Source organism: Entelurus aequoreus, linkage group LG06 (genome assembly GCF_033978785.1).
Source record: "Entelurus aequoreus isolate RoL-2023_Sb linkage group LG06, RoL_Eaeq_v1.1, whole genome shotgun sequence".
In the NCBI taxonomy this organism is placed as follows: Eukaryota; Metazoa; Chordata; class Actinopteri; order Syngnathiformes; family Syngnathidae; genus Entelurus; species Entelurus aequoreus.
Window position 1 is genome coordinate 45045142 of NC_084736.1, and position 16428 is coordinate 45061569.

Genomic DNA, 16428 nt, shown 5'->3' on the forward strand with positions numbered 1-16428 from the left:
TGGTCTAAAAAGGGGGGGTCTATTTAAAGGCTAGATTATACAAATGAGTTTTAAGATGGGACTTAAATGCTTCTACTGAGGTAGCATCTCTAACTGTTACCGGGAGGGCATTCCAGAGTACTGGAGCCCGAATGGAAAACGCTCTATAGCCCGCAGACTTTTTTTTGGCTCTGGGAATCACTAATAAGCCGGAGTTCTTTGAACGCAGATTTCTTGCCGGGACATATGGTACAATACAATCGGCGAGATAGGCTGGAGCTAAACCGTGTAGTATTTTATACGTAAGTAGTAAAACCTTAAAGTCGCATCTTAAGTGCACAGGAAGCCAGTGCAGGTGAGCCAGTATAGGCGTAATATGATCAAACTTTCTTGTTTTTGTCAAAAGCCTTGCAGCCGCATTTTGTACCAACTGTAATCTTTTAATGCTAGACATAGGGAGGCCCGAAAATAATACGTTACAGTAATCGAGACGAGACGTAACGAACGCATGAATAATGATCTCAGCGTCGCTAGTGGACAAGATGGAACGAATTTTAGCGATATTACGGAGATGAAAGAAGGCCGTTTTAGTAACACTCTTAATGTGTGACTCAAACGAGAGAGTTGGGTCGAAGATAATACCCAGATTCTTTACCGAGTCTCCTTGTTTAATTGTTTGGTTGTCAAATGTTAAGGTGGTATTATTAAATAGATGCTGGTGTCTAGCAGGACCGATAATCAGCATTTCCGTTTTCTTAGCGTTGAGTTGCAAAAAGTTAGCGGGCATCCATTGTTTAATTTCATTAAGACACGCCTCCAGCTGACTACAGTCCGGCGTGTTGGTCAGCTTTAGGGGCATGTAGAGTTGAGTGTCATCAGCATAACAGTGAAAGCTAACACCGTACTTGCGTATGATGTCACCCAGCGGCAGCATGTAAATACTAAAGAGTGCAGGGCCAAGAACCGAACCCTGGGGAACTCCGCACGTTACCTTGACATAGTCCGAGGTCACATTGTTATGGGAGACGCACTGCATCCTGTCAGTAAGATAAGAGTTAAACCAAGACAAGGCTAAGTCTGACATACCAATACGTGTTTTGATACGCTCTAATAAAATATTATGATCGACGGTATCGAAAGCGGCGCTAAGATCAAGAAGCAGCAACATAGATGACGCATCAGAATCCATCGTTAGCAATAGATCATTAGTCATTTTTGCGAGGGCTGTCTCCGTAGAGTGATTTGCCCTGAAACCGGATTGAAAAGGTTCACAGAGATTGTTAGTCACTAAGTGTTCATTTAGCTGCTGTGCAACAATTTTTTCGAGAATTTTGGAAATAAACGGAAGGTGGGAGACCGGTCGGTAGTTTACCATGAGGTCAGGATCGAGGTTAGGTCTTTTGAGCAGAGGATGAATAACCGCTTTTTTGAATGCTAGGGGAACAGTGCCGGAGGAAAGTGATAAGTTTATAATATTTAACACTGATGGACCTAATAATACAAACAGTTCCTTAATAAGTTTCCCAGGAAGTGGGTCAAGTAAACATGTTGTTTGTTTTATCCCACTTGCACGCTGTAATAATTCATCTAATGTTATTTCATCAAAAATAGAGAGACTATTTTGGAGGGCAGTGTCCGTCGTATATACAGTCGTATTTGTGTTAATAGAACCCAGTTGTAGCTGGGATGCGTTGTCTTTAATCTCCTTTCTAATGAGTTAAATTTTCTTATTAAAGAAATTCATAAAGTCATCTGCCGAGTGGGTGGAGCTACTGGGAGGAGTCCCTTGTTGGGTTAGCGATGCTACTGTACTAAACAGAAATTTAGGATCGTTTTTGTTGAGGCGGATGAGATTTGAGTAGTATTTAGCTTTAGCTAAGGTAAGCATGCGTTTATAGGTTATTAAACTATCACTCCATGCTTGATGGAAAACCTCAAGTTTAGTCGCGCGCCATTTGTGTTCCAGTTTTCTACATGATAATTTATGAGCTCTAATTTCTTCTGTAAACCATGGGGTGCGCCTTTTAGGGGCCCTTTTTTGCTTTAGCGGTGCTATACTATCAATAATTTTGCGCAAGGCATCGTCAAAGTTGTTAGTGAGGTTATCAATAGAGCCGACATAATTTGGGAATGGTGCCATTACCGAAGGTAGTAGGTCAGCAAGAGTCATCGTTGTGGCAGCATTAATGTTGTGGCCGCTATAGCAGCTATTATTATTATTAGCTTGTTGACAAAGAGTCAAAACTTCAAATTTTATAAGGTAATGATCGGACATTACTTTAGTATATGGAAGTATCATTACTTTGGAGGTGGTGACACCCCTGACAAGCACTAGATCTATTGTATTACCGTTGCGATGCGTGGGTTCATGTATTATTTGTGTAAGACCACAGCTATCAATTATGGTTTGGAGCGCCACGCACTGAGGGTCCGATGGGGTATTCATATGGATATTAAAGTCCCCCATTATGATTATATTGTCGGCGTGCGTCACTAGATCAGCAACGAACTCTGAGAATTCACTGATAAAGTCCGAATAGGGCCCAGGGGGGCGGTAGATAACAGCCAGGTCGAGAGGTAGCGGTGTGACAGACCTCATAGTAAGCACCTCAAACGATTTATATTTATTATTTAGGTTAGGGGTAAGGTTGAAATTTTCATTGTATATTAGTGCGACACCCCCTCCCCTTTTAAGAATACATTACATTTGTTTTTACGGTAGAAACACTGGCAGCTAAGTTGCCAGAATAAAAAAATAACTGATGCTGTTTTTTCATTAACAATATAATGTTGTAAAAACCAATGTAAATTTAACAAAAACTCTGGCAACTAAGCTGCCAGCTTTTTCTGTAAACTCTCCCCCCAATAAACAGTGTACTGTTTTTTCATCTACTGTAAAATGTTGTAAAAAAAAAACTAAACACTATTGTACAGTAAAATTTTGTAAATGTAAAGTTTTTACTGTAAAGTCGACAGTCTACTTAAAACAATTTATATAATTAATAATGAAATCCAGAGGCAAATTCATACATTATTCATTGTTACAAGCGGCCCTCTGATGGCAGCCATAACTGCCATGTGGCCCTCAATAAAAACGAGTTTGACATCCCTGCTTTAGAGCAAAATAACCCAAGTAAAAGTAAAAATTAGTTACACAGTGAAAAACTCTTCAAGTACTAAGTAACTGGTGAGTAACTTTAAAGTTTTAGTAACTATTTTTATGGTACTTACACCACAACCATAGCTGTAATTTATTTGTGTACTTGTGCGTCTGTGTGTTGTTTTGGAATTTTTCGTATTCAATTTTGAAAAGTTCAGAGAAAGTTAAGGTATTTATTTGAAGACTCAAATACCATCAGGTTAAGGAGAAGCAACGCTGCTCACGGAAAGAAGAGAGAGATCGAAAGATAGAGGGGGAGACTGCATCGCATTGTGTTCGGTTGAATCTTGAGAAAGGCAGTAATACAACATCAATCACAAAATAAATCCATTTGGAGAGTAACCTTTGACCAGAAGACAAATACAATATAAATGAGTGATCTTCGGCATCACAACAGTCCTTGTCTCATGTTCTTGGAATGTGGGGAAGACGGATGTAAGAAGCTTCAAACTGAGCTATCTCCGCGCAGCCTGAAGAATGAGCATGTCTTAATTTCGGACAAAAAGCAGGCCCAAAGTTATGGCGAAGCAATACAACGTAAGGCACATAAGAAGCACACAGACTAAAATTGCTGTTAGACAAGATATTATGCAACTGTGTGCGTGCGTGTGTGTGAGGGACAGAGAATACAGCATGTACTACAATACATGTAGATTTTACAGTCACTTATGATGTTATAACAGAGCTAATGTTATTATGTTTTCTCTAGTTGGAAGTGGAATTGTTGTAGGCTGAAAGTGAACATTTCAACTGACACACATGATGATGAAGTGAATTATATTTATATAGCGCTTTTCTCTAGAGACTCACAACGCTTTACGTAGTGAAACCCATTATCTACATCTTTGAGCTACATTTTAAACCAGTGTGGGTGACACTGGGACAACAGCAGTGACTAGGATGGCGGAAGCGGGGATCTAACCTGGAACCCTCACGTTGCTGGCACGACCGCTCTACCAACCAAGCCACGCTGCTGATATAAATGTTATTTTTTATACTTTGTAAACATTGGAGAGTTATGGCGTCATGTTACTTTTTACAGTGTGTAGTTTGAGTGCGGTCATTTGACTGCTAGGCTCTGTTTGATTGGAGAAATGGAGTCAGGTCACTGGTGCCTATATTAGATTGGTAAAACAGAGTCATGTGACAGAAGTCTCTTTAACAAGCTAAATAACTAGGTCTTTGCAAGCAGTAATCAATAGATTATGAATAAATATAAATCCTGGGTGTTCAAAGAGCTATTTTTTTTTAAACAGTCCGCGGCACATTAAAAAAATACTATTACTAAAAAAAACAAACGGAATAAAAGCGTGTACTGTAATGAAAAAACATTGAAATGTTGACTCTGTAAACACAAAACTGCTGTGCAGGCTTTTTTTTAACTGTCATTTCTCAAAAATAATTAATAAAAACCAATGTTATGAATTTGTGACCTATTCACATCAAATATTCTACTTTTGCATATTTGCCATATCAAAACTAAGGGTTTTTTTGACAAAAAATGCATAAAACATAAAAATTAAAAAAAACTGATAATCAACAGATAGATCTGAAGTTGATGTAAAGATTTAATCATTGAAAGTAAAAACAATATATATGTGACTTGTTCTTAACACTCTTATATGTGGGACCCTTTTGGATGCCCAACACCTTTAGTGTCATTTGTTTGTATAAACTTGTAATTGTTCAAAAAATAATTAATTAAAATCAATGTTGTTTTAAAATATTGACCAATTTAAAGTTCCAATGACTTCACATCAAATATTCCACTCTAAAACATTTTTTTAGGGGGAAATATTGCATATTTTGCCTGTTAACCATATCAAAACAAAGGTTTTCTTTGACAAAAAGGGCATAAAACATAAAAAAAAAAAAAAAAAACTGATAATCAACAGATCTGAAGTTGATGTAAAGATTTAATCATTGAAAGTAAAAAAAGATTTGGCTTGTTCTTAACACTCTTATAAGTGGGACCCTTTTGGATCCCCAAGACCTTTAGTGTAATTTGTTTGTATAAATTTGTAATTGTTCCAAAAATAATGAATTGAAATCAATGTTTTGAACTATTGACCCTATTCAAGGTGTCAATTACTTCACAAAATGATTTATTTTCATAAATAATTTGTGGAAATGTTTCCATATTTTGCGTGTTTGGCAGATCAAAACCAAGGTGTTTTTTGACAAAAAGGGCATAAAACACAAACATTTATAATGAAAAGCTAGATCTGAAGTTGATGTCAACATTCAATCATTGAAAGTAAAAAAAGATTTGGCTTGTTCTTAACACTCTTGTAAGTGGGACATTTTTAGATCCCCAAGAACTTTAGTGTATTTTTTTGTATAAACCTGTCATTGCTAAAAAATAATGATTAATCAAAATTACTGTTGTTATAAAATATTGACCTATACAAAGTTCCAATGACTTCACATCAAATATTCCACTTTAAAACATTGTTTAGGGGGAAATATGGCATATTTTGTGTTTTTGCCATACAAAAACAGGGTTTTTCTTGGACAAAAAAAAGCATAAAACATGTTTTTTTAAATCGATCTTTATATTGACAGATACATATAAATTACTTAAAACTAGAGATGTCCGATAATATCGGACTGCCGATATTATCGGCCGATAAATGCTTTAAAATGTAATATCGGGAATTATCGGTATCGATTTCAAAATTGTCTGTATTGGTTTCAAAAAGTAAAATGTATTACTTTTTAAAACGCCGCTGTGTACACGGACGTAGGGAGAAGTACAGAGCGCCAATAAACCTTAAAGGCACTGCCTTTGCGTGCCGACCCAGTCACATAATATCTACGGCTTTTCACACACACAAGTGAATGCAATTCATACTTGGTCAACAGCCGTACAGGTCACACTGAGGGTAGCCGTATAAACAACTTTAACACTGTTACAAATATGCGCCACACTATGAACCCACACCAAACAAGAATGACAAACACATTTCGGGAGAACATCCGCACCATAACACAACTTAAACACAACAGAACAAATACACAGAACCCCTTGCAGCACTAACTCTTCCGGGACGCTACAATATACACCCCGCTACCCCCCCCCCCCCCCCCCTCACACATGCTGTCTGGGGAAGCATGTCCCAAATTCCAAGCTGCTGTTTTGAGGCATGTTAAAAAAAATAATGCACTTTGTGACTTCAATAATAAATATGACAGTGCCATGTTGCCATTTTTTTCCATAACTTCAGTTGATTTATTTTGGAAAACCTTGTTACATTGTTTAATGCATCCAGCGGGGCATCGCAACAAAATTAGGCATAATAATGTGTTAATTCCACGACTGTATATATCGGTATCGGTTGATATCGGTATCTGTAATTAAGAGTTGGACAATATCGGAATATCGGATATGGGCAAAAAAGCCATTATCGGAAATCTCTACTTAAAACTTTTATGACTGACTCTTTCTGGTCCACAGGATCTTTAACATTTACTTGAAAGGAGCCCTACAGTTGGTAAGGTTGTAGTTTCCCCTATTTCCTGTGAGAATCCTGCGTTTGACTGAAATATTAGGGAGAGAGGTGTGAGAGGTTAATACTGTATCATCTCTTTCTCTTTTGGTCTTATAAGGTCAGTAGTGCATTCTTCACACATTTTTCACCCAGGCTTTAATTGGGGGACAAAGCAAAAACTGACATAAGACACACTGTGAGGGTTAAAAAAACTTTGTATTGGTTTTATGAATTGAAAAAAATCAAAATGGCCCCCGCGTGCTTAGATTTTTCAGTGTGCAGCCCTCATTGGAAAAAGTCAATAGATGATTAATAAATATAATGATATAAATAAATGTAGCGATCGGACTGAAACACAATGTAACAAAGTAAAAGTATATTTTCTTTTTACTTAAATACTTAAGAGTATGTTGTATTAAATAAAAGAAAATGTAACAGAGAAAATGTAAAGTATATGCGTTACTGAACACCTCTATTAGCAGGTATAATTTATTAATATTCATGTTTTAAGGAAAAGTTTATGCTTCTTGATTCAATGTTGCAAACACAGACGTTTCTGAGTAACCCTGGCAGCGAGACAGAACACAGATTTATGAATGTCACACTTGCGTCAGTACAGATGGGGGGAGGAAAATCCATCCAGAATGCAATAAAGTCCACACTGAGGGGAAAGCTTTCTGCGTGGAAGTGTAATTATCACTGAAAAGTAAATATCATGTAAACGTTAGCGTGTGTCCTGAGGTCACGGCAGAGAAAAGTATATTCAAGTGTTTTGTGTTAAAGAAACTTGATCTATCTTTGTCTAATTCAACAAAGTGGGCTAAAAAGCCTTCACTGAGACATATGAAAATATTTGCAATATGTGTAAAATTATAAGTAAAACCAGGTTTTGCAGATGAGGTCAGAAGTTTACATCAACTTATCATTGGCATGAAGATCATATTCAGATTGGGTGCATATACAGCTTTCAATTTGACATTTTCTTCAATTTTCACAGGATATATATGTAGGCCACAGTCGTGGTCAAAAGTTTACATACACTTGTAAAGAACATAATGTCATTGTCATGGCTGTCTTGAGTTTCCAATAATTTCTACAACTCTTATTTTTTTGCAATAGAGTGATTGGAGCAAATACGTGTTGGACAAAAAAAACATTCATGAAGTTTAGTTCTTTTATGAATTTATGATGGGTCTACTGAAAATGTGACCAAGTGTGCTGGGTCAAAAGTATACATACAGGAATGTCAATATTTGTTTACATGTCTGTTGGCAAGTTTCTCTGCAATAAGGCCCTTTTGGTAGCCATCCAAAAGCTTCTGGCAAGCTTCTGGTTGAAGTTTTGACCACTCCTCTTGACAAAATTGGTGCAGTTCAGCTAAATTTGTTGGTTTTCTGACATGGACTTGTTTCTTCAGCATTGTCCACGCAGGACTTTGGGAAAGCCATTCTAAAACCTTAATTCTAGCCTGATTTAGCCATTCCTTGACCACTTTTTTTTTTTGTCCTGTCCAGCTTCTCAGGCAAATCCTATAGTTGATGTAGATGCCCATGTCGGCTGTTCAGATTTACTTTACAAAAGAGAAGTATAGGATACTTCTCTTGTTGCCTTATTTGTATTTGACTTTATTAAATGTATTTATATTATCATTTGGTGCAGCCGGGCCGGAGCAGGAGGGGATAGAAAGAGAAAAAAAAGAAGACAGAGGGGGGAATTGTGGGGACAAGAGGGGGATTAGACAGAGAGACAAAGACAACAACAGCAAACACAACAACAACAACAACAACAACAACAACAATAGAGCAACATCAGCAAATACGACATGTACAAATATGATAGTAAAAGTAATAGCAAATAAGCAGTTAGCGAAAATAAAAAATAATACAGAAATGACAATGAGCATTATTACACTAAAAATGGAGCAATACAAATACCAATAGAAATAGCGCTACTAATAATGAACAATACCAATACTTTACCTTTATTATCAACAATACAGTTGTTCAAATGCAACAATACATATACGTAATGATAAATTGAGATACGAAAGAATGCAGAAAAATGGAGGGGAAGAAAGAGAAGCAACCTACATTAACCTTGTAGATTGTTCTAGTAACAATAGGTTAAGCTTTGTCAGAGTGCCATGTGTTATACCCAGCTTACCCTAGGGCAACAACATTAATATATGTTTGATGAAACGTGATTATGTGCATGAGTGTATGTGTGCATATGTACTTGTATATGTACAGTATGTGTATATCTGTGTTTGTACAGTGAATGTATATGTACAGTATGTGTATATGTGTGTTTGTACAGTGAATGTATATGTATAGTATGTGTATGTGTGTGTTTGTACAGTGAATGTATATGTACAGTATGTGTATACAGTATGTGTGTTTGTACAGTGAATGTATATGTACATTATGTGTATATGTGTTTGTACAGTGAGTGTATATGTACAGTATGTGTAAATGTATGTTTGTACAGTGAATATATATGTACAGTATGTGTATGTGTATGTTTGTATAATGAATGTGCGTGTGGATGTACGAACTTTGAGTGTGTAAATATGTACTGTATTTGTATATGTATGTGGGAGCGTAGGTACCTATGTATGTGTGTATGTATGTATGTGAGTATATGTCAATTTGTATGCACAATACATTTGACTCCCAGTGTGTGCGGGAGCCAGAGTACGGCCCCAGCCTCCCCGAGAGCCCAACCCACAAACAGTAGGTGTGGTGCCCAGGGAACCAGGGACCACCGCCCCCACGCAGCCAAGCCGGACAGTGACAGGAACCCCAGAGCTGGCCCACCGCGCCGCCCACAAGGGCCAGCAGCAGGCCGCAGACAGACGCACCCGGCAGAAGACAAGGCACGAGAAAAGCAGGGGACAGCCAGACCCCAAGCCAGCGAGAGACCACACCCACACGGGCAGAAAGGCGGACGCCCCGCCCGAGGGGCCCGGAGACCCCCCGAAACCGTACGGGAAGAAGGCCCCCGCCCCACCGGCAACCAGGCCCCCACAAGCCCACCCCCCCACCCCCGGAGAGCGCGGCGAGGCCAGCCCCCGGCCACCCCACCCAAGTCGGCCGCCACAGGACCACCCAGCACGGGGCCACGGGAACCACCCACCCCACCCGCAGGGACCCCAACGATGGAGATGGAACAACCAGCAACCGCCCCGCCGAGTCCCCCCCACCCACCGTGGTAGGGGGAAAATAAATTTAAAAAAATAAATAAATATATTTAAAAAAAATTAATAAAATATATTAAAAAATAATAATAAATAAATAATTAAATATATTTTTAAAAAAAGAATTAAAAGAATATCACAGACATGCTGACACACAAGGTCACTACCCCAACAACTGGCCGACTCGCAGCACCTCGGAAAACCTTGCAGCACCAAGCTACCACAGTAGACGCAGGGACTAGACCCAGCAGGCCTCAACCAAGACAGGCACCCGGAAGGGATGGACGGTGGGACCCAGGAGCCCCAGACAAGCAGTCCGGATGCAGTAGCCTGAGGCGCCAACCCCCACCTGACAGGCAGGCCCAGAACGTACCCCCAGAAATATACATACATATCTATATACATACACATACACTTGTACACATACACACACATGCACATATACATATACATACACATATATATACATACACATAAATATACATACATACATACATACATACATACACATACACACACATATACATACATATACACAGCTTGTCAGCCCCGACAACCACCACGCGCGCGCTGCCACCAGTCACAACATCAGCCACCCCCTGCACCAGACCCATCAGCCACGGGCGCCCACACCACAAACAAACGGCAGCAGAAACAGCAGCCGCAATACCCCCAGACAGCCAGCACCACCCAATCAAATCAAAGCGATAAAAAAAAAACTGCGACCGGCAACCACACGCCACATTTCATTCATTCACAACTCCTCCAACACGAACATTATTGTTTTTGCACTTTTTGGCTTCTTATTAAATAACTTTTTTAAATAGGTTCAATCTTGCACGTGGAAAGTTTAAGTGTGGGCTTTAGTTGATATAACACTCCCGTCAGGGGGTGCATTCTACGGCTAGGGTGCATTAATCCAGCACAACAGCGGCGCATGGACTTCATTTATAAGTAAAGGTAAGACCATAATAACGTTTTTTTTATTAAATGTGCTTTTTTGTGTGCTACAGTTTGTATGTGTAAAGTTAAAGTTAAGTTAAAGTACCAATGATTGTCACACACACACTAGGTGTGTTGAAATGTGTCCTCTGCATTTGACCCATCCCTTGATCACACCCTGGGAGGTGAGGGGAGCAGTGGGCAGCAGCGGCGCCGCACCCGGGAATAATTTTTGGTGATTTAACCCCCAATTCCAACCCTTGATGCTGAGTACCAAGCAGGGAAGAATGCTGGTATGAGCTTTTAAACATAACCCGTTAACTGCTGCCAATCAAATGGTGAATAAGATACTCTTTAGGGTTCATATGTTTGTAAATCTGACTGTGATGAAGTCAGTGCCTCACCAGCCATGAACCTCACCGCACGTCACTGACACACACACACACACACATATATATATATATATATATATATATATATATATATATATATATATATATATATATATATATATATATATATATATATATATATATATATATATATATATATATATATGTATATGTGTATATTAGGGCTGTGAATCTTTGGGTGTCCCATGATTCGATTCAAAATCGATTCTTGGGGTCACGATTAGATTCAAAATCGATTTTTTTTCAATTCAACACGATTTTCGATTAAAAAACGATTTTTTATTTTTATTTTTTTTATTTATAATGAAAACAATACACAAAAATACCATAATAATGCAATACAATTTCAAAACCAAACCCGACCCAGCAACATTCAGAATAGAAATAAACAGAGCAATTGAGAGCAATTGAGGACACACAAACATGACACGGAACAATCTAAAAGTAGTGAGACAAAAATGAATATTATCAACAACAGCATCAATATTAGTAACAATTTCAACATAGCAGTGATTAAAAATCCCTCATTGATATTATCATTACAAACATTAATTTAAAAAAAATAATTTAAAAAAAAGAACAATAGTGTCACAGAGGCTTGCACTTGCATCGCATCTCATAAACTTGACAACACACTGTTTCCAATATTTTCCACAATGATATAATAAGTCATATTTTGGTTCATTTAATGGTTAAAACTATAATGGATCCCATATTCCAATATATGACTCATTATTATCTAAACTAAATGCAGTTTTTTCTACTGATATCATCTCCATATACTTGTGTGTACCAGTCAGTATGAGTTGGACTATCAACATCTATCCATTTTTTTAATATTACCCTTTTTGTTATGATGCACATTGAAAGAAATGCATTTTTACTCTTTGATGACACGTTACTAAATTGATGGAGATCCCCAAGAATACAAGTTTGCAGTGTCATTGGGATATTTATATTAAGGACTGTGATTGCTTCTTTTGTTGTTTTCAACCATAACTCTTTTATTCTCTGACATTCCCACAATAAATGAACAAGAGTTGCCTCGGCTGCCCGACACTTCATACATAACTTGCTATCTACTACACCAATTTTAAACAGCTGAGAAGATGTAAAATACAATATATTCAATATCTTAAATTGAGTCAGCTTATCATTAATGCTTATAAAGGGCTTATTGGCATTTTTCCAAATATCATTCCATGATATGTCTCTTTCATTTAAAATGTTTAAGTCCATCATCCATTTCCGAACACATGCATCATTTGCATTTCTAGTGTGGTGTTCATTTATTATTCCATAAAATAGTGTAATTAATTTCTTAAATGTATCTTGATTAAAAAGTGCATCTTCCAGTTCATGGCTATTTAAAGACATACTTTCAGAGGATATGCATTTATTTACAGCAGGGGTGCTCATTACGTCGATCGCGAGCTACCGGTCGATCGCGGAGGGTGTGTCAGTCGTTCGCCAGCCAGGCATTAAATAAATAGTCCTAAAAATGAGCGATCATAAATCTTCACTATGACGTCACTTTCGTCACTTGATTGACATTCACGGCACCCGAGGGTCTTCTGAGAAGACGCTGGCTGCTGCCAGCTCATTATTAAGAAAAAATTACCGACAGGAAGGCGAGAAACACTTTTTATTTCAACAGACTCTGGCGCCGTACCTGTCGTCAAAACTCTAAAGACCGACTGCACAGTTCCTGCCTTCACAATAAAAGCTCTGCTTCATCCTGCCTGCGCTAAGAGTCTCAGAAAGCTGGCGTGCACAAGCTAGCAAGCTACGGAGTTTGCCGCCAATGTATTTCTTGTAAAGTGTATACAAAGGAGTATGAAAGCTGGACAAATAAGATGCCAAAAACCAACCACTTTCATGTGGTATAGGACAGAAAGGAGGACTTTTTTTCTACTCCATTTGAAAATGCGGACATTATCAGCACCACTGTCTGATTCCAATCAATGCAAATCATCAGAATCAGGTAATACACCAACTTATATTCTTGTCTTCATGAAAGAAAGGTATCTATATGTGTTAAACATGCATGTCATTAAACACCTTTAACTTGTTAACAATATTAACTATATGTGTTAAATATGCTTGTATTATCTTTAAACACATTTAACTTGTTAACAATATTAACTATATGTGTTAAACATGCTTGTATTATCATTAAACATCTTTAACTTGTTAACAATATTAACTATATGTGTTAAACATGCTTGCATTATCTTTAAACACCTTTAACATGTTAACAATATTAACTATACGTATTAAACATGCTTACATTATCATTAAACACCTTTAACTTGTTAACAAAAACATATATTTCATAAATAAGTAAATATAAATTATATATATGAATGAGGTAGATCCCCACGACTTGATCAATTGAAAAGTAGCTTGCCTGCAGAAAAAGTGTGAGCACCCCTGATTTACAGCGTGTTTTAAAGAGATACATTTTAAAAAATGATTTCTGGGTACATTATATTGATCAACTAAATTATTGAACGGTTTAAAATAGTTTTTATTAATAATATGATGAGGTTTGTCTTTCCATGTTGTCCATTTAACCACATTTTTATTAATTATGATATTAGGATTGTACCAAAGCGGTTGATTTACAGATGTCATTGACTTGATTCCTAGTATTTTCTGACACAGTTTTAGAATGTTAAAGGTGGCTTCTATTGGGCTCTGCCTCAATTCATTAGGTATTTTTTAAATATAATATAAACTCCCCACATCAATGTCCAAATTCATTAACATATTTTTTTCTATGTTGATCCAGTCCTTATCTGCAGAAGAGTGAAATAAGTGGCTTGCTTGTTCACAACCGAAGGAGATATAATAATGTAAGAAGTTTGGTAATTGTAGTCCTCCTTTATCTTAGACAACCTTAAGTGTGAACAACTGGCCTTCTTTCCACACCATATAAAATGTGATATCATTGTATGTATTTTCTTAAACCAACGTTTATTAATTAGGACAGGCATCTTTTTTAATGTATAATTAACTGCTGGCAGTATACTCATTTTTACTATGTTCACCCGACCCCAAAGTGATATTTGGAGACGTGACCAGCGTTCCATTTTGGATTCTATCTTATTTTTTAAATGTTTAAGATATAGATCTCTGCTTGTATACAAGTTTGGTGTAATGTGTAGTACTAGATATATGATTTCTGCCTCTTTCCATTTCATTTTGGAGTTCTGAACTTGTGATTTCTTGCGGTGTTTGTTTAGTGGTAATATTTCACATTTGTCCCAATTGACTTTATACCCTGATAAACAACCATATTCAGTGAGGACATTATTGATATAGTGAAGAGAGGAGTTAACATGTAACAGGTAGAGAATTATGTCGTCACAATACATCGATAGCTTATTATACTGAGAGCCAATTTTTATACCATGAATATTATTTTCACTTCTTATTTTTGCAGCTAAGGGTTCAATAACCAAATTAAATAATAATCCAGATGCAGGACATCCCTGTTTTACTCCTCTTTTTAACGAAAAAGGTTCTGAAATATAATTATTGGTTTTGACTGATGCCATGGGCCTTGTATAAAGCATCTTAATCCATTGTATAAAATAATCTCCAAATCCAAATTTACGTAATGTGCAAAACATACATAAATGACCAGTTTATGCGGTCGAATGCCTTCTCCGCATCAACTGCGAAAGGGCAGTTGACAGCCTGGAAAGACTGGAAGACTTTCAGGAAAGTCTGGATGACAGCAAAAATGTCTGTACCGGAAGTGGGCGGCTAGTTACCCAACCCACTAGTCTCCTAGCCAGGAGACACCCAACCTCTAACTACGAAAACGAATAAGAAAAAACAACCCGAAGCCCCTCCGAGAGGCGGGGTGGAAGATGGGCCTAACAGGACTGACTACTCGGAAACGACTGCAACGGACATCGACAACGAGATGAAGACCTTCCGATTGTGCAGGTGTGGATGGGGGAAAGTGACCACATACAGGGGCTTACGGATTCATCAGGGGAGGAAGAAAAAGGACAGGAGTACCAGGTTTTCCAGGATGCGTGGAGCATTCTTCAATGATTTGGGCACAGATCCACAGGGGCAAGCAGGAGAAGAGCGACCTCCATGTGGTGTGGCTTGACCTTGCCAACGCTTATGGTTCTGTCCCTCACAAACTCATCCAGTTTGCATTGGAGTTCTTCCACGTCCCTGTTTCCATCATCAACCTGGTAACCAGCTACTTCAGGGACTTCCAGATGTGTTTCAGCCTCCAGGATTTTACAACAGGATGGCAGCGTCTGGAAGTAGGCATCGCCATGGGGTGTTCCATTTCCCCAGTCCTCTTTGTCGCAGCTTTTGAAATCATCCTCCGCGGAGCCCGCCAGACTGTAGGAAGAATGAGGCTGCAGACAGGGCAGAGGCTTCCACCACTCCGAAGCAACATGGACGATGTCACTGTGGTGCTGCAAACAGCCCCATGCACGAGAAGGTGTCTGAAGAGGCTGGATGGGCTAGTGACATGGGCACGGATGAAGATAAAACCCTCCAAGTCACGAAGCCTCTCCTTGCGCAAAGGCACCAGGAACGACAAAACCATCTTTGTTGCAGGAGGTGAGCAAATCCCTCTACTGGTCAACACATCCAAAGCCTGGGGATGCAGTACAATGCGGACCTGTTGGACAAGCACTCAGGCAAGGCAGCACGGAAACAACTCTCAGAAGGCCTAGCGATATATATATATACACATACACATACACACATTTATATATATATACATACACATACACACACTTATATATATATATATATATATATATATATATATATATATATATATATATATATATATATATATATATATATATATATATATATATATATATATATATATATATATATATATATATATATATATATATATATACATATATATGTATATATACACACATATATATCAATCAATGTTTATTTATATAGCCCTAAATCACAAGTGTCTCAAAGGGCTGCACAAGCCACAACGACATCCTCGGTACAGAGCCCACATATATATATATATATATATATATATATATATATATATATATATATATATATATATATATATATATATATATATATATATATATATATATATATATATATATATATATATATATATAATGTGTGTGTATGTATGTGTATATGTGGGGGCTAGCGGGTATGACCATCCCTGGATAGCATAGTTGCATGCCTGTCTGCTGCTTGCTGAGTTGCATG